Below are 15945 nucleotides of genomic sequence, written 5' to 3'. Positions count from 1 at the left end.
AGGGAGGTCAGGAGTTCTGTTATGTGCGAATACTCCAGAAGTAAATAGTAAGTAAGTAAGCCCAAGGATGCACTCTAGGAATGTTCCTAGTGCCTTCCAGCCACCAATGAGCATTGATCCTCGGAACCAGGTTACAGGTAAACTTCAGTAGTAGCTTCCAGATACATACACTGCAGAATATCACATCTCAACAGTCACCATTTGTCCCTTTAGATCTGCTCCTACTGCACCTCACTGTTTGCTAATATACTAACTAATGCGTAGGGTACTAGCCACTTAATACCAGCTTCAGGAAGAAAAGGGCTCATGAACAGCAGTGTGGCAGAAAACCTGCCGTCATGCATAGTGTTGTAAGGTGGGCATTGGAATAATGGCTTCCCAATATTATATTCCCAGTGAAATGGTATCGAAGGAACATCAACTGACTGAAGTGAATACAAAAACTGGACTGCATTTTTTTTTTCCAATTTGTTCCATTTATTCTTAGCTGCTGGTTTTGTGAATTATAACATGGAGTATTTTGTCCAGATGCACATTGCTCTATGATTTCCTGTGATGAAGCAGTTCATTGAATCCTTTTGTTATGGTCACAGGTTTTGTTGTCAAGTTCTTTTAGGGTAATATCACAATCATCTTGCCATATGAGCTCCCTTTAATGCTGTGCTTGCTTGTATCCTAAATGTCCATGCATAATAGCCTATTACTGGTGGCTGTAATAATAACAAAGTCTTTTTTTATGAGATATTGCACTTGGTTTTTTCTCCCGTCAGCATTACTCCCCTCCTTTTCTACATCCACCCCCACCCCCCAAAACACTGTGTGTGTGGGTTTTTTTAATGGATCTGTCAGTAGAATTCTCTTTTTTTTTTTTCCAAGACTGAGCTCTGCAGCAATAAAATTGCCAGGATCTTGTTGGTCTGTCTTATCTCCAGTGTCATTTGTTTGCCATGTAGTCTAAATAATGTTCCTGATGTGCTTTCAGAAATCTGATCATGCATTTTTATATTCACTTTAGGGGAGCCAAGAGCATAGCTCCAAGGTTTCAAGAAAATTTGGATTCAGGTTTTATGTGACTGATTTTTCTTTCAGCTGCAGTACTTCTAATTTCACAGAGCAGAGAATCAGGTCTTGAAGCTAGGGACCGCTTCTAAATATGATGGCTTTATGTTGCATTAAACATAAAAGATATATAGTAAATATTGCACCAAAGTGCTGAAGTTTCAGGATAGAACTGCAATGTAGAATAAATATTTCCATGTGTTCTATATTTTACTTCTACTTTTCATTTATGATAAAACAATTGTTGCACTTTTGGTTAGTATGATCTAAATAATCTTTTTATTGACCAAAATGTGTATTGCTTTTCTTAATTGCATAGACAATATCTGCAAGCCTGTCTCCTTTACATAAGAAGATTACATAGTAGTGGGTTTAGCTTTCTTTTGGGTAGATGATAACTTACACCACTCTGACAATGTTAAGGGTCTTAGTATAATTCAAGCAAATATGGAAATATTAGAGTATTCACCTGCTGGTCTGTGCAGGTGTAGTGAATATTGTAGACATAAATTGGCTATGCTAATACATTTTTGTTAATTTCATCACCATGGCCTATTAAAGTAAAGCCTTACATGTCTTCTGCTAAAGAATTTGGCTTGTTTTGTTCTTAAAAGAAAGGAATGTTAGGGAAATACCTGCACCTAATCTTCACTGATCTTTTATCTAACTGCTGCTTCAATTCTTTTATATCACTGTTTCCCTGAATCAGTTTTTTTCTTAGTCAAGCACATGAACTTTCTAGTGCTGGTAAGAAAGCAGTGGGTCTTGTGCTAGTCATTTCACAATCAGGTGATTACTTCTCACTGTCAAGATGTCTGGGAGAAATGGCATCTTGTATTGAAATGAGTATCTAGTCTTAATTACTTGATGTAGCTATTGCAGCACAGAAATATTTATTTCAGAAACTCTTACATTTCTCAATAATATGGGATCATCTTGAAGAATCATGTGCTTGCATCTTGTGAATGTACCAGTTTCCATTTTTAAGGTTGCCACTGGTTACTTCTAGCAGCTTTTGGCTGTTCTACTGACACCTCTGTCAGGACCTGGAGCTGTGTTCTCTTACCTCTTCCCAGCACCCTGTATCTGTCTTCTGAATGGAGGCTACCACACCTTCCTGCCCAGAGCAGGGGTCACATAGCTTTTCCAGCACCCCACTCCCCCCCACCCCCCCCTTTGGTCATTCCCAGTGCTTTCCCCTGTGCATCACCCTTTATAAGCCAGTTTCCCCACCTTTCTTCTCTGACCCTTCTAACCATGAAGCAAAACATACAGTAAGCTTTTGCAAGCACCTTTTGGAAGTCTGACTTGAAGTTTGGTCTTGTGCAGTGAGTTATCTCAGGCATCTTCCTATCCTCAACACAGTATGTGCGTTGTGGCAGAAACATGCTCCTTCGGTAACTTCCAGGTATTAGATGTCACACATGAAGTTTTTCAGCACTCAGCACCTATGTATGTATCCTGTGTGTCAAAAGATTTCCTGGGCAGTTATCAGCAGCCTGTGACTGTCAGTGTTAATCCACTGTTAAACAACCAAAGGCTTGTTATGGTGAAAGTATCGTCTAGGAATTTGCATTTGTCTGGTGACTGGTATTTAGCCAAACCAGTCACATCTCTTATTGAGATGTTCATTGGGATGTGGGGTGTCTCCCTAAAGAAATACAATGTAAAATGAAATATAGTTACATAATGAAGCTCCGGCAGCATTTATTTTTCAGCAAATTCTTGCACATTAGTATTAGAAGCAACATGTGTTGAAATATGTAAGGTCCTGAAAGCACATTGCCAATTTGGTGATAAAGCCAATGATTCAAATGTGTTCTTCTGTACTGACAGTAAACAGGGAAACTGAAATAATTTAGGAGTTGGAAGTCTTGTACTGTCATAACAAAGAAAAGAGTCTTCTGGTGTGATTGGAAAGTACCTATGGAGGCAAAGATAGTACCGACCTTTCCTGGCAAGTGATAAATACAGAATCATAGAAGGGTTGAGGTTGGCAGGGACCTCTGGAGGTCATCTAGTCCAACTCCCCTGCTCTAGCAGGACCATCTAAAGCAAGATGCCTTGGACCAGTCCATGTGTCTTTTGACTGTCTCCAAGGAGGGAGATTCCACAACTTCCTTGGCAGCCTGTGGCAGCGCTTAGTCACCCTCACAGTGAAGAAGTGCTTCCTGATGTTCAGAGGGAACCTCCTGTGTTCTAGTTTGTGCCCGTTGCCTCTGGTCCTGTCACTGGGCACCACTGAGGAGAGCCTGGCTCTGTCTTCTTTACGTCCTCCTTTCAGGTATTTAAATACATGGATAAGATCCTCCTTGAGCCTTGTCTTCTCTAGTGAAACAGTCCCAGCTCTCTCAGCCTTTCTTCATAGGAGAGACGCTCCAGTCCCTTAATCATCTTTGTGGCCCTTCACCAGACTCTCTCCAGTACATCCATATACCTCTCTTTTACTGGGGAGCCCAGAACTGGACACAGCATTCCAGGTGTGGCCTCGCCAGTGCCCAGCAGAGGGGAAGCAACGATCACCCCCTTCGACCTGCTGGCAATGTTCCTCTGTATGCAGCCCAGGACACCATCAGCCTTTGTTGCCACAAGGGTACATTGCTGGTTCGTGGTCAACTTGGTGTCCACCAGGACCCCATCTCCTTTTCTGCCAAGCTGCTTTCCAGCTGATTGACATCCAGCATATACTGGTACACGGGGTTGTTCCTCCCGAGGTGCAGGACTTGGCAATTCCCCGTGGTGAACTTCATGAGGTTCCTGTCAGCTCATTCCTACAGCCTGTTGAGGTCCCTCTGGATGGCAGCACTACCCTCTGGTGTAGGAGCCACTCCTACCAGTTTGGTGTCATCAGCAAACTTGCTGAGGGTACACTGTGCCCCATCATCCACATCACTAATGAAGATGTTAAGCAGGACTGGGTCCAGTATCGACCCCTGGGGCACACTGTTAATTACTGACCTCCAACTGGACTTCATGCCACTGATGAGCAGCCTCTGGGATCAGGATCTCTCATGGCTACAAAGGTGTCCCAGTAAGGGCAGGGATGTGGTGGAAAAGGAGATGAGCAACTGCATTGTTTTGTAATATTCACCTCAAACCAGAGAAACTGATTTGTAGATTAATCTTTTTTCTTAAGATGCCTCCCATTTTTAGATGAAAGTATCCCCACCACCTTCTGTACGATTCCTCATGGCACTTAAAACATACTTGGGACTGTCTCAGACAGGCTGGAGAGCCTTGTATGCTGATGCAGGTCACCAGTATTGCCAGTTTCTAACACATGGTGGAGACTGTCACAACACTGGGTAGAATTTAACAAAAAAAACTTTCAAGTACTTACAAAACCCCTAACTCTGTGGAAACAGTTTCAAGTGCTTGCTTTGAAACGCAGGAGGAAATTTCTCTTTTTGAAGGAATGATTTTTGTAGCTTTGACTTTTAACTTTTGATAGTGTGGAGGTGGCACCCAATTAAACCTCTATCCTACCAGATGAGCCATATTGCTGCAAAACCTCTGCTTGTCACTGATGGGCAAGTAGAGCCTTTGTATTCTAGCAGCAATGTGTTTCCAGTTTTTCCCCATGTACAAATGCCCTTTGTGCCTTTTAAAGGTTTTTGTATAGCCTCCCGAGGAATATCCTTTGGGCAAACCTGTTAAATTTAACAACAGTTACCCTGTAGTTACACAAATCAACATAAAAATTGCAACAATTGCGTCAAGAGGAAAATAGTTGTTTAATAAAGAAAAAAAGATTCTTTTCCCATGTATAATATGAATCAGTAAACCAGTCCATAATATTTGTGGTTCTGTCTAGGGCATCAAAGCCTTCCTTTCTTTCCCCTTGACAGGTAATTGCAGGAAAATAGCCACCTCTATGAAACAGGCCAGATGCACATCCCTGTAGTCAGTCTAGTTTCCTAAAGGTAGACCTATTTCATCCTAATGACTTAAGTGAGTACATTTCTGCTGAAGAACTGGAAAATGTTCTTTCCTCTCAACTAGCAGAACGAAATAACTCTTTCTGATGTCTCTAATTCCAGCTGCTCTCATCACTAATCCAATTAGAAAAGGAATCCTGCATCTGTGATGGCGGATTAAATTCTTTTGTCTGTGCTGGAACTTTGAGGAGGACTTGTGCTCCCAAATCATCTAAGTGCTGTTACAAATGCCACGCTACTCACACATCCCTGCTGGAGAGGACCTGTGTTCCTGAACAGCCTTATTTGCCAATTTGGGTTTGTGAGTGAGAAACATAATGATTCACAGCAGCTGCTATAGAGTGAATACAGATTATTGATAGAATCGTTACTATATCAAATATCAGGTCTGGTGGTTGGTTTGGTTTTTTTTTTTTTCAGATGATGTGAAGAATTTGGGGAATTATTATAATTTATTTACCACAGAATATGTTTCAGCACTGGTTTGACAAAATGTATCAGACAGTTGTATATGCGGGCTTCTGGCCCAGCTTCCTTGTGGAATAACTCATACCAGCTTATTTCTGTGTCTTGTTTTTTTGCTCTATGTGGATCGTTTATATAATGCTATGGTGTTTGACATGTATAGCAGTTTTCCTTCTCCTGTTAAATTAAGGTTAACAGTACTACCATTTATGCTGTAAATTATAGTCCCTTCTGTAGCATTTTTGTGTATCCAGAACAGATGGGAGCTTGCTTTCAAAACTCTTACAAATTGTTTGTTTACATTATATTGCCATCCCTTCATCTCCATAATAGTAGTACTTCCAGAATTTCATTTTTGTGCTGCAGACTGTTTCCACCCCTCCTCTCTCTGTTTTGGAGAAACTGTCATGCTGATATAGATAGTCTGAAGGTCTATACTAAAAACATGGGAAAAGGATACTGTACCATTTTGAAAGTGTTCAAGAATCTCCGTGATGTTCTCCAGTGACTAGGACCTTGTGATTGTATAACATGCATAGATACATGCACTTGGTATGACCATTGCTACAGGAGTAGAATCATGTTATTCTTACTTCTCCTTTACTGTTGTTCATCGCTTTCTTCCCACATTCTCTTAGGAGTGGTTTAATGCATCCATCCTGAGGAGGACCATTCTCTGTCTGTTCTGCATTCACTTGTTTATTCCCATGACCCATGTAGGAATGGCTAAAAAAAGTGAAGTAGAAAATTCTCAGCCAATAAAAGACCTGAGGAAGTGCAATGACATTTCGAAAGTACCTTCTGGTCTAAATATTATGAGATTGATTGCATTCCCTGGTTTTTACATCCTGCTTGTGCTGATGAGTTGATATTTGGAGGACCAAAGGCTAATGTTTCTCCTGCATCAGTTTTGTTTTCCTGTGTGGAAATTCCTGCCATTTTTGTTTATATACTTGCTTTCCTATCCTTATACCCTGTTCTAGTCCCTGCCATAAGGAGATGGAGAGAAAGCTTACATCTCATTTGCTATTCACAACATGGATATCAGAAAGAAGGTCATTAGGCAAAATGAAGAGAGTTCTTAGAAAAAGTAGTCCATAACAAACAATTTTCCCTAATCTAAAATATGTTTGGAACCATTCTGAAGGGTGGAGGAAAAAGTCAGAGAATACTGTCTCATTATTTTCCAGCCTCTCTGGCCATTGGATTTTTATACGTCCCAAAAGCTGGGAAAGTCAACAATACATAACTGATTGCACTGCAGAAAACTCAACAATCACTTAATGGTTTTGCATTCTGGAAACAAACCCATAAAAAACTAGTTCCTTCCTGAAGACTTCCAGCTCTCATAAACATGTGTTTGATCCAAATAAACCAAACTACCCTGAAGTGCCTACTGGCTTATGATATATTGTGTTATAACGTGATAAAATTGCAAGCAGAGGAAAAAACACATGATGGTATGAATGATAAAAAGTGAGCCTGCTGGGTCTTCAGTAGAGATGATCCTGCACAGTGGTATGTCTGTGTCTCTGTTGAGCTCTTCCAGCCAATGAACTATCCATGTTTATCAGCGTTCATAACTTCATGTTGGTAGATACCCTCTGTGAACCCATCAAGGATGCTGAATCATGCTTCTCGAGGAGGGAGGGGAGATAGGGGCGTAGAACTGAAATGACAAACAAAAATTATTATTGTGAAGACATGACTGAAGAATTATATGGTAACTGATGCCACTGAATTAAGACAGCTTTACATCAGAACCAAACACAAGCACTAGAAACATCCTGTGAGCATTTTGCAAATGCTTATATAGAGTCCTCATCTATAAGACTTGTTCTCAGCCTAATTATGCAAACATGCACAGATCCTTGTTAAACTCTGGTAATTCTAATGGCCCTTATCAGTGTCTTACTCATTCTTCCATAAAAGAAAATACTTCAGGGCAAAAATACTCCCAGAGAATACACAGGACTCCTATAACAATAAAAAATGTAAGTAAAATCACAAGTTTTAGGTTCTAAGTACATTTCTGATGCAGACTTAGTGGCAAAGCTGCATACCTTTGCCTCAGAGTTTCTATGGCATCTCAGAAAACCTCAATCTACAAACACAAATTCTCTTTGCTATTTTGAATCGGTATCAAAATGCAAACTCCATTTTGGATTCTGAGCATTGAGTATATTACAGCTTCACCTTTACTGATGTAGGCTAGGAATCGCAGGAAAAAAAATTGTGCCTTGCAGAAAGCCATCAGTGAAAGTTTTTTAGGCTTTGAAGCTTAATTATTCAAATCAGAATATTTGACTATTTGTACAGGCAAAACATTTTTTTGAGTCTATTTTAGGTTGGTTGATGGGCAAGAATCACCGTGGAAGCTGTGAGGAGGGGTCAGGGAGGCTACCTGATTTCAGGACAGGAAATTTATGAATGAAAATGCCTGTTAGTGCAGGGGTTGGATCCTGAGGAGTGGCTGCTCAGGAAGATGGTGGAGAGAGTTTTGCTTTTTTGCAGAACAGGGTTTCCCACTTGTATTTTTTTTACTTACTGTGGCTCGGTGATTCATGCCCATACACATTGTCCTTCTTCTGATGAGCAGAGTAGTCTTTAGAAAAAAAGCATGTTGAAATTTAAGAAGGACAGGACAGTGGTTCCTAACTCAGCAGGACAGTTGCCTCACCAGGCACTGGCTGGAGCAGCTCCTGGTCTTTGGGAGCCGTTGAACTTGCCTTGCTCTCCTTCAGGGAGCTCCTGAAGAGTTGCCTTCTCACACCGTGCGAGCCAAGACTCCTCTCCTGCTTTCCCCAAGGCTTGCTCACTTGCAGATTGTAATTCTTCTGTGTTTCTATGACAATAAACATTGTCTTTAAAACAAAATGAGCAAAACAAGTTAAGACAAGCTCCTCTCAGTTGCCACATAGATTTTTCCCCCAGTCATAGGCACACTTCATGTCAGCTCGCAGCTGTGAGTGGTTTTGCTGTAATCAGCCCTGTGTAGGCTTTGAGTTACGTAGTACAAAACACTTCTAAATGCTTAGATACTGCCTACCTGCAAACAACATATGACAGGCTTTTTATGCTGGCAGTGTGTGGTATATATTAGATAGAAACTCAAACAGCGTATGTTTCTTTGTTACCGGAGAGTTTTAACGGAGCGTTTGATGTATAGTTACTTCTTTACATTGACTGTGTTATTTCTGTGAGGGCCCTGAGGGTGATCCAGCCTCCCCTGGGGCTTCCCTGCACCCTGCCCATGGCCCTGGCGTTCTGTTCAGCCCAGCCCCAGCAGTCCCTGCCCCAGCGACACAATCAGTGCAGGTATGTCAGTAAATTGCTTGGGCTGTAAAGGCACTGTCCCACAAAAGTCTCTGCATTTATTTCAGTTCTCATCGGTATGTTTACAAAGCTCTGCAAAACTGGCTTTGCCCTTTTCACTGGTTACATCTATTCGCCTGAATGGCAGGGCATGCCATTCCCATGGTGGTTAAACTGCTTTTGAATTTACAGTGCAGCAAACTGGGGACCAGACCACTTTTTTATTTGTTTTAAAATGTTTGCATTATAAGAAAGACATGATTGTCTTCTGCAAGACAGAAAGGGGATGCATACGAATGTATTTGTAAAGCAGGGCATCTCACATTTTCAGGTTACAAACCACATATTAACAGAGAGGATATTTCCTGTCACAGACCCATGTCATCCATGTGTCAACTATGGCAATGGGTGATGATGTGATAAACTAAGACTAGAAGACAAATACATTTACCTCTTTTTATATAAAAAGTGTCTCTGTCTCATTTGTCTAAAGGAAGATGAGTAGGGATATTGTATTTTTTATTCACTTGAGAAATATTAACAGCAGCCTTCAGGACTTGATAGGTTTTCTTATCCTGTGTATCCCTTCTCCACACCGCATATACATAAACGTCTACTTCTTTCCCTTGCCTGTTTTTGCTCAGCCATCTGACTTTATTGTCTCCATTAAGCATGCTGTGGCCTCGTTTCCTTTTCTCCTGAACTGATTTTCTTATCTTCTGTCTTCTGCTTCCCTGTCTGAGATTGTATTCTTGAAAGATTACTGCCAGGGAGTATGGCCTAGAATAGTACTTAGTTTATCAGTTACTGTGCTACAGGCATAATTAAATCCAGTAAAACATAAATGCAATTGTCCAAAAATTCTGTCATTCTTAAGCTTTCTATAAAATAATTGAATTGGATTCATAAATGCAGAAACTAGCGAGGAAAATTTTATCCCCATGTCAATTTGAGTGTGGGCAAGAGCAGTGTGAACATCTTTGTGTCCCCCATCTGTGGACAGTACTTTTTCTGGGACGATACTTTTACAGTCTGTGCAACTTACTGGCATGATGGCATTGACCATGAAATTGTCAGTGTGCAGCAAAGACCAGCAGCTCCCTAAGGGACAGAGTCAGACACATTGGATGTCTTCCAGCATCAACTTTGGATTGTCATTTGCTTTTTGTCCTTTGATTGTCTCTGCAAAGAGACCACTTGTGAGGTTGTCAGGTGTTCAGTAGCAACTGGAGTTGCACCTACAGAAAATTTGAAATGCTGGGGCAGGTGTATACAGTTTCCAATGCATACCAATAGTTTATGAAAGTAAGTAGAGAGCCTTGGTCATAACTTAACCAAGTTTTACTCATTTAACTTGGTCAAAATACCTTGCTTTTACCTGAAATGAATTCTACCCTTCAGGTGATCCAAAAATTATTTGAAAATTTTGAAAGACAAGCTAATTTGGTATACTCTAAAGCAGTCGATTCATTAATTCTATTATACGGACATGATACACAGTCTCTCTTTTCAGGATGTAACTTTGTTATACGTAAAACTGATTTATTGGCAAACCCAGGAATACAACTGTGCTCTGTTTTACAGAAAATGTCATAAATAATGTACTCTGAATTGCCCCTCAGATACAGAAGACTAAATTACAGAAAGTCATTGGGTAAAGACATTCTACAGTGAGTTAATTAAGGCATTCAGGCATAAAGCTGATAACACAAAGAAAAAAATTAAAAGATAGGGCAGGGAGAAAATCTATGCTTTTGATTGAGATTTGAAAAGAGGGAATGAATTGATGAGACAGAAAGAAAGAGGCAATCTGTTTCAGATGACAGGTTACAGATGAGAAGTTGTTTATAGCAAGAATAGCAAGTGTGAAGGAACAGAAAGAAGCCTGACTCTAGACTGCAAAAGGAGAAACGGAAGAGGGAAGAGAATTGTGTTGAACTAGAGAAAATCTATGGGTTTGGAAAGCAAGAACAAGAGAAGGCTTCCAGCTGGATCATGCAAAGCGTGGAGAGCTGGGCTGAGCAAGACTTTAAGAATCAAAGTAGTTGTGAAGAAAAGATTAGGATAAGACTGTAAAGGAGCTATTGCAAAAGAGATGTCATTCAAAGGTGTGCTTGTGGGGTGATGATATACAGATTTGTGCACTGGAGATTCAATTCTGTCTCGTGCTATACACATCAACAGCAAAAGGCTGCACAGCTTATCCTCTCAAATACCTTTTCAACTATGTAGAAAACAGAATAGAATATTTTCTTACTGCTTAGAAAACATCCTGGGCTGGGGAGATTGACCAGCATAGAACTTACCCATTGTGAATCCAAAATGAAATTGTCTGTCAGTAATAACCAGGCTGTAGTTAGCTTGCAGCCATGCTGTAGGCAGAGCCCTGCTCTCCCATCGTGCTGTTCCCTCCTCACATTTCATGCTCTACCTGTAGCATGCAGTGGAACACTCCTCCACTGGTGCAGTGAAGTGACTGAATGAGTGTCTGGATGGGTAAGATGATGCCTTTTTTTTTTACCTCTTAAAACATCACACAGGAAAGGACTAGAGTTAAGAGGTGGGATACCTGGAAGAGGAAGGTGGTAGATGGCAGGATTCAGGCTTGTTCTCCAAGGGAGTGAAAGCTCACTCCAACAGGTTAGCATGGTAGCTGCACACCACACCGAGCCATGCCTTTCAACAAGGCAGAGATTCACTGTATTTCTAGGTAATTAATATATTTACAAAGGTTGATTCCTGCAGTGCAGTAGGGGAATTAATGTCTGGAAATGTTCTGTTTATATCTAGCTTTGTATTTATGAAACTTCAGCACAGAAGGCTATGATTCCTTTTAAGAAGGATGACATGATCTATATTAAAAAAATGCAAACAGAAAACTCCTGCTAGCACAGCCACATGGAGTGAAACAGATTTTCGTAGAAGTGCATTATTTGTGAATGTCAGTACTGTGTACAAAGTACAGCACTTCGAATAAGATGTTGAAATAAAGTCTAGGTATGCTGCCTGTGCACATTTCCAGACAGATACAGCTGGTTAAAAAGAAATGAACTGAAACAATAAGTAGTTTAAACTTTAATGGAATAAGGGAGATGAAACAGAACCAGTCAGCCAGTTACCAATAAACAAAAGTAAACATATAAGTAGAGGTCATTTATGCCATGTTCTCTCTGTAGATCAAAACCTCTTAATTCATTATGAAATGAGGCTTTACATGAGCACAACTCCTAGTTTGATCCCAGTTTGGCTTTTTTCCTGAAGATGTCATTTGTGGCACATTTTTGAACATTTTTTCCAACAATTATTTCAATTTTTTATTCAGAAAATGTTTATTACTGAATTTTTGGGTATGTTTTCCTGAACTGCAGTGGACATATAAAAATGAGAAGGGTCATTGTAACACAGGTTAGTTGGAATATTTTTCAGTCAGTGGTGATCTTGCTGATTCCAGTAAAGGAAGATTCACCTGTAACAGTCAGAAGAATCAAAATGTACAATTTGCACTTGTGTCCAAGAACCATTCCTACATTAGGTGCTCATGGCAACAAGGGAAGTAGAAAACCAACTTCTTTTTGCAAACTTTTCACAACTCCTAGAAGCAAAATAACAGCAAATAAAATCTCTTCGATAGTTCCTGCCAGAGCCAGCAGCCTCTGCTTACCTATAAACTAGTAAATGGAGCAGGAATAGTTCTCCCAAGTGCTATTCCATTACTGGATTGTAAAAACACTCCATTGTTCAGGTTCCCATAGCAAATATTCATGCTTTTATGGGTTCCTGTATCTGCAAGACCTGGCTGGGTATGCAGTCAGCCTTTTAAATTTATTTCATTTTCTTGGAATAAATGGTTTATAGATTGGCTGATGAATAGTTGTGGCCTCTGTCAGCCTGACACCTTGTTAAGCTAGTGGCTAACAAACAGATCTGGAAAGCTACCACCCTGCACGTTTTGAGCCTTTTAGTAAAACTGGCTATCATGGTGGCTCACTGATTATCATATTCATAGGAAGATATTACAACAATATTGACCATCTTCAAAAGACTCAATTTATTTTAAAAAATAGACACTGTCTTAGGAAAAGAAAGTTTCATTCGATACTTCCAGACAATATTGTTATACTTTAAAGATGTTTTCTGACATAGACAAATACTCTTAAAAGAATGAGTCTTTAATTTTTTTAGAAATGTCTTTTAAATGTCTAATATTATTTTTGTTGAATGAAGATAATTGCTTTAGGAAGAAAGAAATTTACTTCAACAGAGGTAGTTTTTCCTCCATAATGAGGTTTTCTTGTTCATCAGAATTCTGATCCGTGAGGTCAGTGGAAGTCTTTGCACTGAAATTGTGCACAAGCTTTAAGTTAGGCAGTAGTCAACTAGCATTTATATATGTAGACCACTTAAAAGAGTTATGTGTGATGGAGACCAGAATGTGGATGTGAAAAACAAAGAATATCAGAGTTTGGGTAGAGGCTAGAAACTGAGTATTGCTTAGCGGTGAACATGCTGTGAGAGTTTAACACATAAGAGCTCGCCCTCAGGCACAAAATTAAACTGCTCACTGGTTATATGCTGCACTTGAAACGACCATTAAAACAAACATTAGAATGGGAAAAATTTGCTCTGTAACTAGGTGATAGTGTGAAGCTGCTTCTGTGCAGCAGAAGAAAAGAAAAGCTAGGCTTGCATTTTAATAACTATTTGAAGATTTGCTTTAAATGGATAAAGTTTCCTGCTAAGCAGCTCACGTTATTTTTCTTTTCATCCTAGTTCGCCTGACAGATTAATTTGGAGCCAAAAAAACCCTGAAGGTACAAGAAAGAAACCTGAAGAATTGCAACTCTGGCTGGCAGGGTCAATTATGAAGTTTTGATTTGAAGATTTGAGAAAGTTCTGTGAAAAAAGGATCCGGATCTGAGGAGGCGTATGTGATAAGCCCATCATGTCTGTGTGCTGCAACAGATTGCTTCCCTCCATGGGACCAGGCATTCAAGTTGCACAGATACACTAGGGCTTCCAGGAAACCCCTCTAACCTGCACTCTCTTAGGGAAGCAACACATACTTGGGCAAGGTACTGCATTAATAGTGCCAGTGGCATCAGCTATCCTGTGGGAGACTGAGAGTGCTGCAGGAGATAAAAAAGCCTGTGCCTCTGAAGGCACAGTCCAGCCCAGACTGTTCATGCATACAGCATTGCATCATGTATGCCTCTGGGATAAGAAAAGACAGAGCCATGGGAACTGTACTGTCCTTGGGGACCCAGGAATTAAGTTAAATCAACAAGAATTAAGTAGGAGGCAAAACCTGCTGCAGTACTTCTTCATCTAACCTTTCAATGAGGCTTACCCTGTGTAAGTGCAGTTTTGTGGCACCTATTTACAGAAGCAAGACTGTGTTTGCTGACTCTCCTCTACCTTCCTCTCCTGGACAGGCTAAGTGCTTCCATAGCGCTAGCCTGGTGCAGCAACTGTTGTATCTTCTCCTTTCCTTTCTGCAAGGAGGAAAAATTTTGCGTGTGCTCTCCATGTGCATGATTGGGTGGCTGGCTGCAAAGGAAAAGGACACCAAATATCTGCATGCTAAAAAACAATAATTCTTCACTTCTTTTGTTTTCCATCTGCCTGAGGTGAGTCTTCTTACTTAATGCTGGCAGGGGTAATGCAATGTCTCCCTTCTTTGCATGGGGAGGTACCACACTTGGCCCATGCTGGATTGCTGCTGGTCATTCAGGTAGCACAGGTATCATTCTGTGTTATGCTGGACTGTCTTGCAAATATGCAGATCTGCTCTGGGCTGCTTCTGTTATGTGTACTATTACCTTATTTTGCAGCAGTTTCATATTAATTAGGGGAGAGTTCTCAGGAAAAGGAGGGACACGTCAAAGATACAGCGGTTCCCACAATAGGTAAAGCACTGAATGCTCATTAATAAGACACAGCTTGCAAAGTCATAATGATAACAGAAACAGCAGTGACAATGTCCTGGGTAAAGTGCTTTGTGTGCATATATGTTTCAAATGCATGCAAGGAATCCTATTAGAGCTTTAAAATAATTGTAAAGGCTTTGCCTCAGCAAGTTTTTGTGCTCATTTAAACCCCTGGTTTATCATTATGAAGTGTATTAACTTTCCCATGTTTAATGCTTATTTCTGTCCTGAGAGAAATAAACAAATAATACTTTGCAAATGGGTTTCTTGGGAAAGGAGGCTAAGTGGCAGCAGGGTATCGTTTGCACTTAGAGCTGATTGCTTTAAAAAGCTGTTCTAGAGTTCAAAAGGTGAAAAAACAGACTTGGTGAACATGTGCATTTTACTTACATTTTCCTTTTTGTTTGGAATGGATTTACAGAGCAGTCTTTTGACAGGCATGAGGCAGTGCCAGTTATTCAAGTCTTGTATGAAAGAAGAGAAAGCAGTAAAGTCATATTTGCACAGTATTTCTGTGAGACTGCTAGCCTCAAGTGTAGGATGCTCCCTGCTGCTGCTACTATATATACCTCATGGAAGACTGGTTTAAAGTGTAATGAAACCATAGTGTGAAAAGATGTGTTCCTTTTCCGCAAGCGTTTAGAAACAAATAAGCATCTTTATGAAACAATAACATCTCCTGTGCCAAAACATGGGCATGCAGCTGCCCGCAGAAAAGTTTTGCATAAAGCCATTTAGAAATGCATATTGCAGGAGTGAATGGAGTTCAGAGAGTGTGGTTTGAACGGAAAGGTACGTGAAAGTAACGGAAGAAGAAAGTGGAAAGAGTGGGTGAAAGAGGCAGAGAACAGTCCTTGGGACTGTAATCCTGAACAAGCACATCGTGCTGTGGGACCTTGGAGTAGTGAGCAGATGCTGTCTGTCGCTGTGCAGTGGTGTATTCTGGAAACAGAACTTTATAAATAAGCAGGAATGCACTAGGGGTGTTTTGTTCCATCTTCAATTTATTTTCCTGAAAGAAGTAATGTCTAATATGGAAATGCTTTTTATTTTCAACAAACAGTGAGATTCAGAAATAATTTCATTCTTCCCTTGCATACTTTTACTGCCACTGGGTACAGTTGGTATTCTGACTTTATTTCTTCTAATCACCTACTGCCAATTGCAATTCTTTTTGGAAAAGCAAATACTGATTTTTGTAATGTGGGAAAATTCAGTTGAGGCCTTAGATGAAGACCATC

The 15945-nt window shown here is 40.3% G+C and overlaps 1 long non-coding RNA gene across 1 annotated transcript in view; it reads left to right on the top strand.

Moving 5' to 3' along the window:
- LOC114011939 (uncharacterized) overlaps positions 1-15945 on the top strand; it is a 76508-nt gene that overhangs the window by 25379 nt on the left and 35184 nt on the right. The window contains exon 3 of the long non-coding RNA XR_008746631.1: positions 13548-14404. This is a non-coding gene — a long non-coding RNA (uncharacterized LOC114011939). The remainder of the gene's footprint in view (positions 1-13547; positions 14405-15945) is intronic.

The sequence above is a fragment of the Falco peregrinus genome, chromosome 3 (genome assembly GCF_023634155.1).
Source record: "Falco peregrinus isolate bFalPer1 chromosome 3, bFalPer1.pri, whole genome shotgun sequence".
NCBI classification, from domain to species: Eukaryota; Metazoa; Chordata; class Aves; order Falconiformes; family Falconidae; genus Falco; species Falco peregrinus.
The sequence above is the reverse complement of the archived record's forward strand: the minus strand, read 5'-3'. Positions and strand labels throughout refer to the sequence as shown.